Genomic DNA, 10,000 nt, shown 5'->3' on the forward strand with positions numbered 1-10,000 from the left:
AATTTAATTTCAAATGTTGAAACATCTACCAAAATATGCACATAATGGTGTTAGACTGACTTGCTTACTAATCAGAAAATTATGAAACATGGATAAAGTGTAAATTACATCACTTGATTTAAGCGTTTTCTTAATATTTCAGTTTCCTCTCTGATAGCTGATTATGATGCATGTCATTGTTGACTGCTCAAGAATTGTGTTTATGTCTGGCTTTCTGGCATTTAGTTGATGAGAAAAAGTCTTTTAGATATGATGCAAGCCAATGTCTGATTAATTCTTCATATTAAGTGATATCTACTTCCTAGCAAGATGGTCTGATGTAAACAGAATGAAGTACTTCACTTAAGAAGATAATAATGACTCACTGTGTCAATATGTCTCATATATTAGAAACCCAGATTATTTTAAATTTCCCAGTCTTTGCTATTTATAAATTATCATACTTTATAAAACTACACATGTATGCCAAATTACTTTTGTTTTTAAGCTTGAATATTTTCAAATTAGTTAATATTATGTATAATATATATTACAAAACAGGAGACAAAGCAGGGTATATTTAAAAAAAAATTACCATAATTTTTTAAAAGATATGATCAAAATACGATGTATGTGCATGTATGAAAGAATAGGCAAATAGAAAAATAGATTAACAGTTAGACAGATAGATAGGCAGACAGAAAGATGAATGGATGGACAGAGATATAATTATGCATAGTTATTATTATTATTAATGTGGCAAGCTGGCAGAATCATTTGCCCGTTGGGCAAAATGCTTAGTAACATTTGGTCCATCTTTACATTCTGAGTTCAAATTCCGCCAAGGTTGACTTTGCGTTTCATCCTTTTAGGGTTGGTGAAATAAATACCAGCTGAGCACTGGCGTCTATGTAATCGATTTGTCCCCCTCCCCCAAATTTCAGGTCTTGTGCCTGTAGTAGAAAGGATATTATTATTATTATTATTATTATTATTGAGGCGGTGAACTAGCAGAATCGTTAGCATGCTGGACAAAATGCTTAACAGTATTTTGCCTATCGCTATGTTCTAAGTTCAAATTCCACCGAGGTTGACTTTGCCTTTCATCCTTTGGGAATCGATAAATTAAGTATCAGTGAAACACTGGGGTTGATGCAATCGACTAGTCACCTCCCCCACAATTTCAGGCCTTGTGCCTATAGTAGAAAGAATTATTATTATTATTATTATTATTATTATCATTATTATTATTATTATTGTAAGTGCATATCCCCTTGTTTTATATTTAAAATAGATAATATTTTACTTCATTGAAATACAGGAATATATGCAAGAAAGAATTAATTAAAAACCTATATTAAGGCGGTGAGCTGGCAGAATCGTAAGCATGCTAGGCAAAATGTTTATCGGCATTTCATCTGTTTTTAAATTCCACCAAGGTCAACTTTACTTTTCATCCTTTTGGGGTCAATAAAATAAGTACCAGTTGAGTACTGGGGTCAATGTAATTGACTTACCCCATCACTCAAAGTCGCTGGCTATGTGCCAGTATTTGAAACCAATATTATACACCATGTATGCTTGTATTTTCTTCTTATTCCTTTCTATGAAAACCCCCACACTTTTTGTCTGTCTTTGTATTGTTACTCTCATTTATTGCCCTCATGGCAAAGAAAAGAAATCATCATCATTATCATCATCATCATCATTACTGTTGTTGTTGTTGTTGTTATTATTATTATTATCATTTTACATTCCTTTAAATGTAAAATTGGTTTTTAACTTTACTTTCTTTAATGACAAAAACAAAGCACAATAACATAAATTTGTCTCAATTTTAAAATATGGAAGCGAGAAATTTGTGGCTGTGTGATTGGTGCTTTTATATTTTATTTTGTTCTTATATTTACGTACTGAAAATGAATATTCTGGGTTGTTCACATATCAAATTTTGAAGAGGAGGAGATACTGAATTTTGAAAAATTTAATTGGAAACATTTCTTTTTCTCAATTTCAAATTTTTAGTTTATACTATCCAATTCAAAATTTTTGACCTTTTTCATATTATTAATGATTTTTATATAAAAGTCTCTTAATTGTGTAAATATCTTAGAATAAACAAAGACATAAAATATGACAGTTATATTAATTTTCAATAGATATGTATAAATAATTTCTGATTACATGCAAAAGTGAATCAAAAACTGTTTGATTGGAGCTTTGTTTTAACAGCTGCATTCATTACCTTATATAGTTATTTATTGATATGGCATGTAGCATAAGAAGATAGCAAAATTGTGGAAAACATAGTGATGGTTGAGGTAGAAAATATTGCTGTTGTTTAGCCCAAGGTACATCTTTATCAAGTAATGTTATGATTAAAGGCTTTACCCACCCTGTAATTATCCTATCTTTTTTTCTATGTGCAATGAACCCAGGACAACATTATGCATTGTGCCTTTTTCTATAATGGTGGATGTAATTTGAAGAGTTGGCTGCTATAGGTGAACAACCATGTAGAGGCTTGCTCACAAGGATGATAAGCATATAATACACAGCTGTTATTATTGTTGCAGTACTCCAGTCCTGCAGAAGTTGGTCTGCTACACAATCAAAGTGCTGTGTGAAAGTTTTTATTTCGGCTGCTTGCACGAAATTGTCTGAGTGATAAAATGATATTGTCACATTTACATTCCTGGTGAACATTATATCTTATAGCTTTGTGTTCTCAAAATAATGGGAAAACAGCTCCCTAACTTGTAAAACAAGAAAGGAGTGGTGAGAGTAAGAACATCCAACATTTAAAGTACTAATTTAAATAAATGCTCATCCAACCTATGCCAGCATAGAAAATAGATGTAAAGCAAATGAATGAATACACACATACTGACATATATGCAATTGTGTGTGTGTGTGTATGTGTGTGTGTGTGTGTGCATGCGTATGAACTAAGACAGGGAAATATAGGAAACAGATCCCATCATGGGACTCAAATCACATTTGGTGAAGTTGGTATTATCATTGTCTGTCAGATATTGCTGTGTTAAACAATGGTGCTATTCTATTCTAATTACTTTGTCTATTCTAATTGCTTAAAATTTTGTCTATTCTAATTGCTTAAAATTCATACCTATAAATATTTTACTGGATAAGCTAGTATTGTTATGTCTTCCCAAGATGCAAGAGAACCACAGAGCAACTTTGTACCTACCCAACCATCAATAGACAGGTCCCATCTTTACTATCTAACACAGTCACATAACATGCTGAAATAGTTCATAACTTAGAGCAAACCCAAGAATATGAACAACAAATAGCTTGATGAACAAACAAACAGACGCTACTACAAGTTTTGTCAAAATTGACTTGAAGAATATAATGTCAATGAGAAAGTCAAAGTATGAAGAAAGCAAAGCTTTTCTTCAATTGAATTAAATTCTACTATATGTATGCTACTATATGTATCACTGTTAACATTATGTATGTATGAAATCAATGAGCTGGCAGAGTTGTTAGCATTACTAGACACAATTTTGTAGCATTTCTTCTGGCTTTCCAGTCTGAGTTCAAATTCTAGTAAGATCGCCTGTTCATCTCTTGGGGATCAATAAAATAAGTACCAGTTGAGCACTGGGATTGATATAATCAACTATCCCCATCTCACCACGATTTCAAGCCCAGTGCCTAGTGTAGGAAGAATTATGTATGCATTTTTTATTTATGCCTTAAGTTTGTATGGACGGATGGATGGATGGATTGATAAACAAATAAACAGATGGATGTATGCATTCATACATGTACGTGTTCATGCAAACTCTGTATCCACACAGCCATACCTGTCACTTGTACATCACTGTGTATATTTGTTCTAGTATCAGACATGGCTGTGTAGATACATAATTTACTTTATAACTACATCGTTCCAAGTTCTATCTTGCTGTATGGCTCTATCACAGGACATAGCAAATAATATTCTCAGCACTTTAAGTACAATTAAAATAAACCTTAGGGTTAGTTTTACTTTTCTTTCAGAGTGTAAAAATATTTTGATTCATTCTCATAAGTTACATTATCTTTCACTAAATGTTACTTGTGTTTTGCTTCAAATAAAAATGTTCTTAAAGAGGGAAACTAATTGGTCTCTTCTAAATAAAGGAAATGACAATAGACAAAATTCACTTATTATAAAGGATAAAGGTCACAGATAATGTATGTAGAATGAGCATACTGCTCTTAAGTATGTGCTGTTTAATGCAATTAAACTGAGACCTTGACCAGGTACAGCTGTCAAGTGTTTTTCATCATATATTACCTTGCTTTAAACATCTACATAATTTTAGGGTTAAACTTTAGCAACTCTAGAAGATTTTATATGTCGCAAAAAATTCAACTATCCATATAAACAGATACAATTGATTCAGTTAATAGCCATTTACATAACAACCAGCCATTTAGCAACATTAACTCTTTACTATTTAGATTACTCTGTTAATTGTAATGTTTATTTATTTACATGGCTTTGAATTTAGCATTTTTCACACTAATAGTGCATGTCAGGGCTATCTCTTGCTCAAATTTCTCATCTTCTGAGTGTTTTTTTTTTTTTTGCATTGTTTCTACCACCATCAAGCTGTGAAGCTCCACAGTTCCATTACTAAATGTTTGCAACAGCAGTAGTTTTCAATATTCCTTATTCGTCTTTTTGTAATAATCATTGTTAAACTCACACTTATTGTAAGTTAAAAAACAGCTAGGAATTACAAGATCAAATATCTACATGAGAAACATATTCTTAATGATCTCTTCTAGTTTCTTTGCTTTAATTAATCTGGGAGCAGCATATCAAGTATCAGCATCAAAACAAGGCAGAATCCCAGACTTGTTGTGAATATACTTCTTCAGATCAAGATAAACTCTGTCATTAAGCTTATTCCCAAAAGGCAATCCCAACACTGGTCCTACAAGAGGTCTTCTAAACTGAAAACAAATCAGACAAGTGTCACAGATTTCCTTGACTAATTGTTGAAATGCATCATCTCAGAAGGTTTTACCCTCCTGAACTAAGGACAGATCTATCCAAAATCCAGCTATAATAACTTTTAAAATCCAACACCATGCCACCAATTTTCATAGATCTATAACCTAAAAAAAAAAGAGGTAAATCAATTTTTGCAATAACAACTTCAATATATGCTCTGATACCCACTATTAGAGTAACTCAAAACTTGACCATCTTAATACACATAACTATCATTCCACTACCAAAACAAAAACTTCTGTTGGATTTATTAATCTTAACCAAGGCTTTATCTCTATCACTCACGGCACAAAGAAACACTTCTCTTTCACTCTTTTACTTGTTTCAGTCATTTGACTGTGGCCATGCTGCAGCACTGCCTTTAGTCGAGCAAATCGACCCCAGGACTTATTCTTTGTAAGCCTAGTACTTATTCTATCGGTCTCTTTTGCCGAACTGCTATGTTACGGGGACGTAAACACACCAGCATTGGTTGTCAAGCGATGTTGGGGGGGACAAACACAGACACACAAACACACACACACACACACACATATATATATATATATATACATATATATATATATATATATATATATACGACGGTCTTCTTTCAGTTTCTGTCTACCAAATCCACTCACAAGGCTTTGGTCAGCCCGAGGCTATAGTAGAAGACACTTGCCCAAAGTGCCATGCAGTGGGACTGAACCCGGAACCATGTGGTTGGTAAGCAAGCTACTTACCACACAGCCACTCCTGCGCCTATAGAGTTCTCCAGCAATTATAAGAGATAAAAGCTGAACAAAGTCTCTCTTTTACCAGAGCAGACACCTGTCTGTATGAGTTGTTAATCAGAATATTTTCAGCAGGCGTTTCAACATGACCTAAAACCACATGCAATTAATAAAATTCAACAACTTCGTTAATATGATTTAGATGACAATCGTTGACAAAACGTTAAATTGACTTTTATTTAAAGCATCTCATAATCCTACTATTCCTCTCTGTAGGATTTGACCTAATATCACAGTAAAATTGACAATTGTTACCACTCCCTCTCTAACAGTGTCTTTGCTGTATTTTTCTATCTGAGCTACAATAGCTGAAGTTAACTGTCCTTAGCTCATGTTTAACACTAGTACAATGCATTCACTCATTGAAATATCTCTTAATACTTTATTGAGTGTATTTCTCATGCATTTGTAAGTCAATTGAAAACATGTGATACATACCAACTCAAGAAAGGTCTGGATACTTTCTGGTAAAACAATTCTGAATTGTGATGATATTTTTTATAAAGAAATTCATATCTTACAAGAAAATCATTTAAACTTGTACTAGAAAGACGTTTGTTTGAAAAAAATTCTTTAAATGTCACTTTTTGTCTTCGTAATTATTATTGCACTTCTCTATAATTAGTCTCAACTCATTTTCTTGTCCAGTTTCGTGTGTTTTTAAATTTCTAAGACAGTCACAAACATTTTTATGGGGATTAAGAAAATCTTCAGATCCATATACAGAAACTAGACTTCTAAATCTTGACACCATGATTGATAGTCATTCTCTTTATATAAGCTTGTTTTGTAAAATTAGATATAATTTTTTTTTGGGGGGGGGGGGGTTACATTCATCTGTGTTCAAAAAATAATATTTCTCATTGCAGGTTACTTCCAATCCATACTTCAGTTCACTAAACAAGAAACATTATATATCTTGCTGGTGAAAAGCGTTAATTTGCCAGGCAACCAAGTGTTTACCAGTGGTCAACAAACATTTAAAGTCTTTCATACATATTTTACTTCAAATCACAACACAGCATTCATTTTCCAGACATTGTGTTCTTATATCAATAGAGCCAGCTCAATATTAACCCCAATGATCATGTTATCTATATCCTCTTTTTGATCTGAAAGAGATTTGGTTGCTATTTTTTGCAGATTGTGCAAGCATACAAAGGCTCTCTCTAATCTCTAGTAACATTACTGAATTTCTCTTTTAAAAACAATTCCTTAACTTACATCGTTGCAATAAATTAGAATCAACATCATCATCCCAAGGTATAAATGACAGTTCAAGCAATAGAGCAAGCATTGAAATATTATTATCTTAGAATTACTTTTTTTGACTTATATTCGCAAAAGGTTCTTCTCAGTTACAAAACTGCTGTAGTCGGGTATACAATGTCTTCAACAGAAAAGTTTATCAAGAGAAACCTTCAGTTACTATAAACTTTAAAAAAAAATTAATAAACAAATTTCATATAAGATTAAGTTGGTGTTCTCTGTTACTGCTGTAAATAACATTGTGTTTGCCAACCTTAACACTGCTTGTGAAGCAACTAATACCATTTATAACATCCACAGACGAAAACAATTCAGTTCATGTAAAAAATACCATCACATTTAATTGCATTGGTGTAACAGAGAATAGCCAGTCATGACTTAATCACAATAGAGAACTAGACTGAAAAGAAAAAGTTATGTTTGTGAAAGAAGGATATACAGAATAGTGGTATACCTTATGTGAACTTGTTATTAGTATTACTGTTGCTGTCATATTTGTTTTCGGTATAGTTATTGCAAGTTATGAGCTTTGATCAGGCTATAAGTTAGTTTGTCTTTTCCCAACTAGTGGAGATCAGTATATGTTGACTAAGAAGGTAGAAATGGTTGTACATGATGTCCTAATTGGATTCCTTAAAATACAACAATCTAATCAATATTAACATAGATAGTTCAATGTGTTCATCATATAAAATGTAGAAAATTTCAGTCTTATGTTACACTAAAATGAATGCCAAATGTCTGATTTCAAAAGCAAAAGACAAACATCACATGCAAGTTGAAAAGATCATGCTTATTTCATTGAATAAACTACCTAGGATTTGAAATAATAATGTTGTTCTTGAGAAAACTAAGATCTTGGTTAAGTTTAGTAGGTATTGAGTACTAATTAGAATAAAATAGACTGTTATTTATAAGTTTGGTTGATACCTACAATTGGCACAAATTAAAAGGCAAGATTGTTATTGAACGGTGAAATAACTAGAACAGAAAACTCACCATAATTGTTCTTATATTATTAAAAGAATATGAAATTGATAAAATGATAATGAAGTACAACACTTATAATTTCATTAGGACCCTTTAAATTCTAGAATTAATAAAGAAAAATAGTCTGTAAATGAAAGAAAGTCTTGATTGTTCTCAACAATTAAGAGAAACATAATATAGATATTGTTTGAAAAAGTGAGATTTCATATATCTCTCTGAAACAAACTGTTCAAAATCAACTTAGTGATTGTTATTTGTGTGTGTGTGTGTGTGTGTGTGTGTGTGTGGATACATGTGCATATGCATGTGTGTGTGTGTGATTGAGAGGGAGAGAGTGTGTGTGTGTGTGAACATTAAAGTTTTAGTACTTACACTTCATTCTTTCAACCCTTGAGAGGGAGAAGATTGTTTAAATCTTTATATGGTGTGTTTAGCATTGCCTAATATGCAATGATGCCTTTAAAGCATTGATGTCAGTCTATGCCTGGGATGGTTTAATGATATTCTATCTATACTATAATGGAGAAAGCAGCTTTGCTCTTAATGCAACCTGACAATGTTATTTTTAGCGCTAGTGCAACATACATAAACCATCAAAGTGACAGATATGGCCTTTTCATGAATATTATGCATTATAAAATGTCAGCATGTTATTGTTTTATTTCCAAAATGGGCTTGTGATAAGAACATGAGTAAACTGCCCAGTATCCTAGTTATATTTACTTCTGTTATGTGCTTTATCTTTAATGTCCTTGACTTACTTAACATGTCAAGTTCAAGAAAGTAGTCACATCACACAAAATATAACATTGCATCTTTGTTATAAGTACACAACAATGAATTTGATAGTAAGTTTCCCAAAAATTTCAGTGAGTTTTCCTAATACACAGATACTGGAAACGAAGATGGAATAAATAAGAATGAAACTTTGGGAATAAGGATATTTTAAACAATGCAAGCCTTTTAATACATATAGACAACTAGAAAATTATCTTTGATGTTGTTCTTTCTGGTTTACCTATATATGCTTGCATTCACACACACACACACACACACACACACACACACACATATGTATATATATATATATATATATATATATATATATATAACTTAGATAACTTAGATTGGTTTCAGCCATTATTGGCCCAGGCTATAACTAACTCAATAGCATCATCTGGAAAAGTGTTTTGTTAATTATTTTGGGATGCCATGAACCACTCAAGCAGAAATTTGTTGTTGGATGTGATATATCCAGGTGTAGGTGGTTTATCCAGTATTTCCTGAAGGAATTTGTCTAGGTATTGTTTGAAAGTTGTGGTATCTTTTTGTTGCAATGTTATGATCTTGACCTTTGTAGGGGACGCATTGCATGGAGGCCTAGTCTTGGGTGAATTGTAAACATAATACCGATATTATTTGGATAATATTAGTGGAATATTTTCCACGTGGTGCAAATAATGTATCGCTCATGGCAGTGTTGCAGAGAATAGAGTTTCAGCTGTTTAAGTCGAACCCAAAGATCAAGTCATGTCATGCCATTTATTTTTTTAGTGATTGATCTTTGTGGTGCTTCGATCTTCATTATGTCTTGTTTTTTGTAGAGGAACCACAATAGGCAGCAGTATTCAAGGTGGGGACCTGTGAATGTGAAGAAGAGAAGGATGATGGTTTCATGATCCCTAGATTGAAAAGTTCTGAGGATCCATGAGCACATTCTGCAGGCAACATTGACTTTTTTTGTTGATGGGCACACTCTAGCTAAGGTTGCTGTCGACAGTTACACCTAAGTCTCTGATATTATCCAACAGTTCAAGTAGGTCTCTCAACGATAGTGTGTATGGTTGTTTGAGTGTGCCCTCTCTCCCAAAGTGGATGAACTCAGATTTTTCTTCGTTCAACTGCATATTGTTTTCTGTGCCCACTGGGTTACTGCGCATAGGTCCAATTG

At 32.7% G+C, this 10,000-nt stretch overlaps 1 long non-coding RNA gene across 2 annotated transcripts in view; it reads right to left on the bottom strand.

Moving 5' to 3' along the window:
• The window catches only part of LOC128248889 (uncharacterized), a 37,407-nt gene extending 28,789 nt beyond the window's left edge, over positions 1-8,618 (bottom strand). For both annotated transcript variants that reach the window (XR_008265032.2, XR_016243381.1), the window contains exon 1: positions 8,422-8,618. This is a non-coding gene — a long non-coding RNA (uncharacterized LOC128248889). The remainder of the gene's footprint in view (positions 1-8,421) is intronic.
• Positions 8,619-10,000: the final 1,382 nt, after the last annotated feature.

This window comes from Octopus bimaculoides, chromosome 10, assembly GCF_046866305.1.
Source record: "Octopus bimaculoides isolate indiv1 chromosome 10, ASM4686630v1, whole genome shotgun sequence".
Taxonomy (NCBI): domain Eukaryota; kingdom Metazoa; phylum Mollusca; class Cephalopoda; order Octopoda; family Octopodidae; genus Octopus; species Octopus bimaculoides.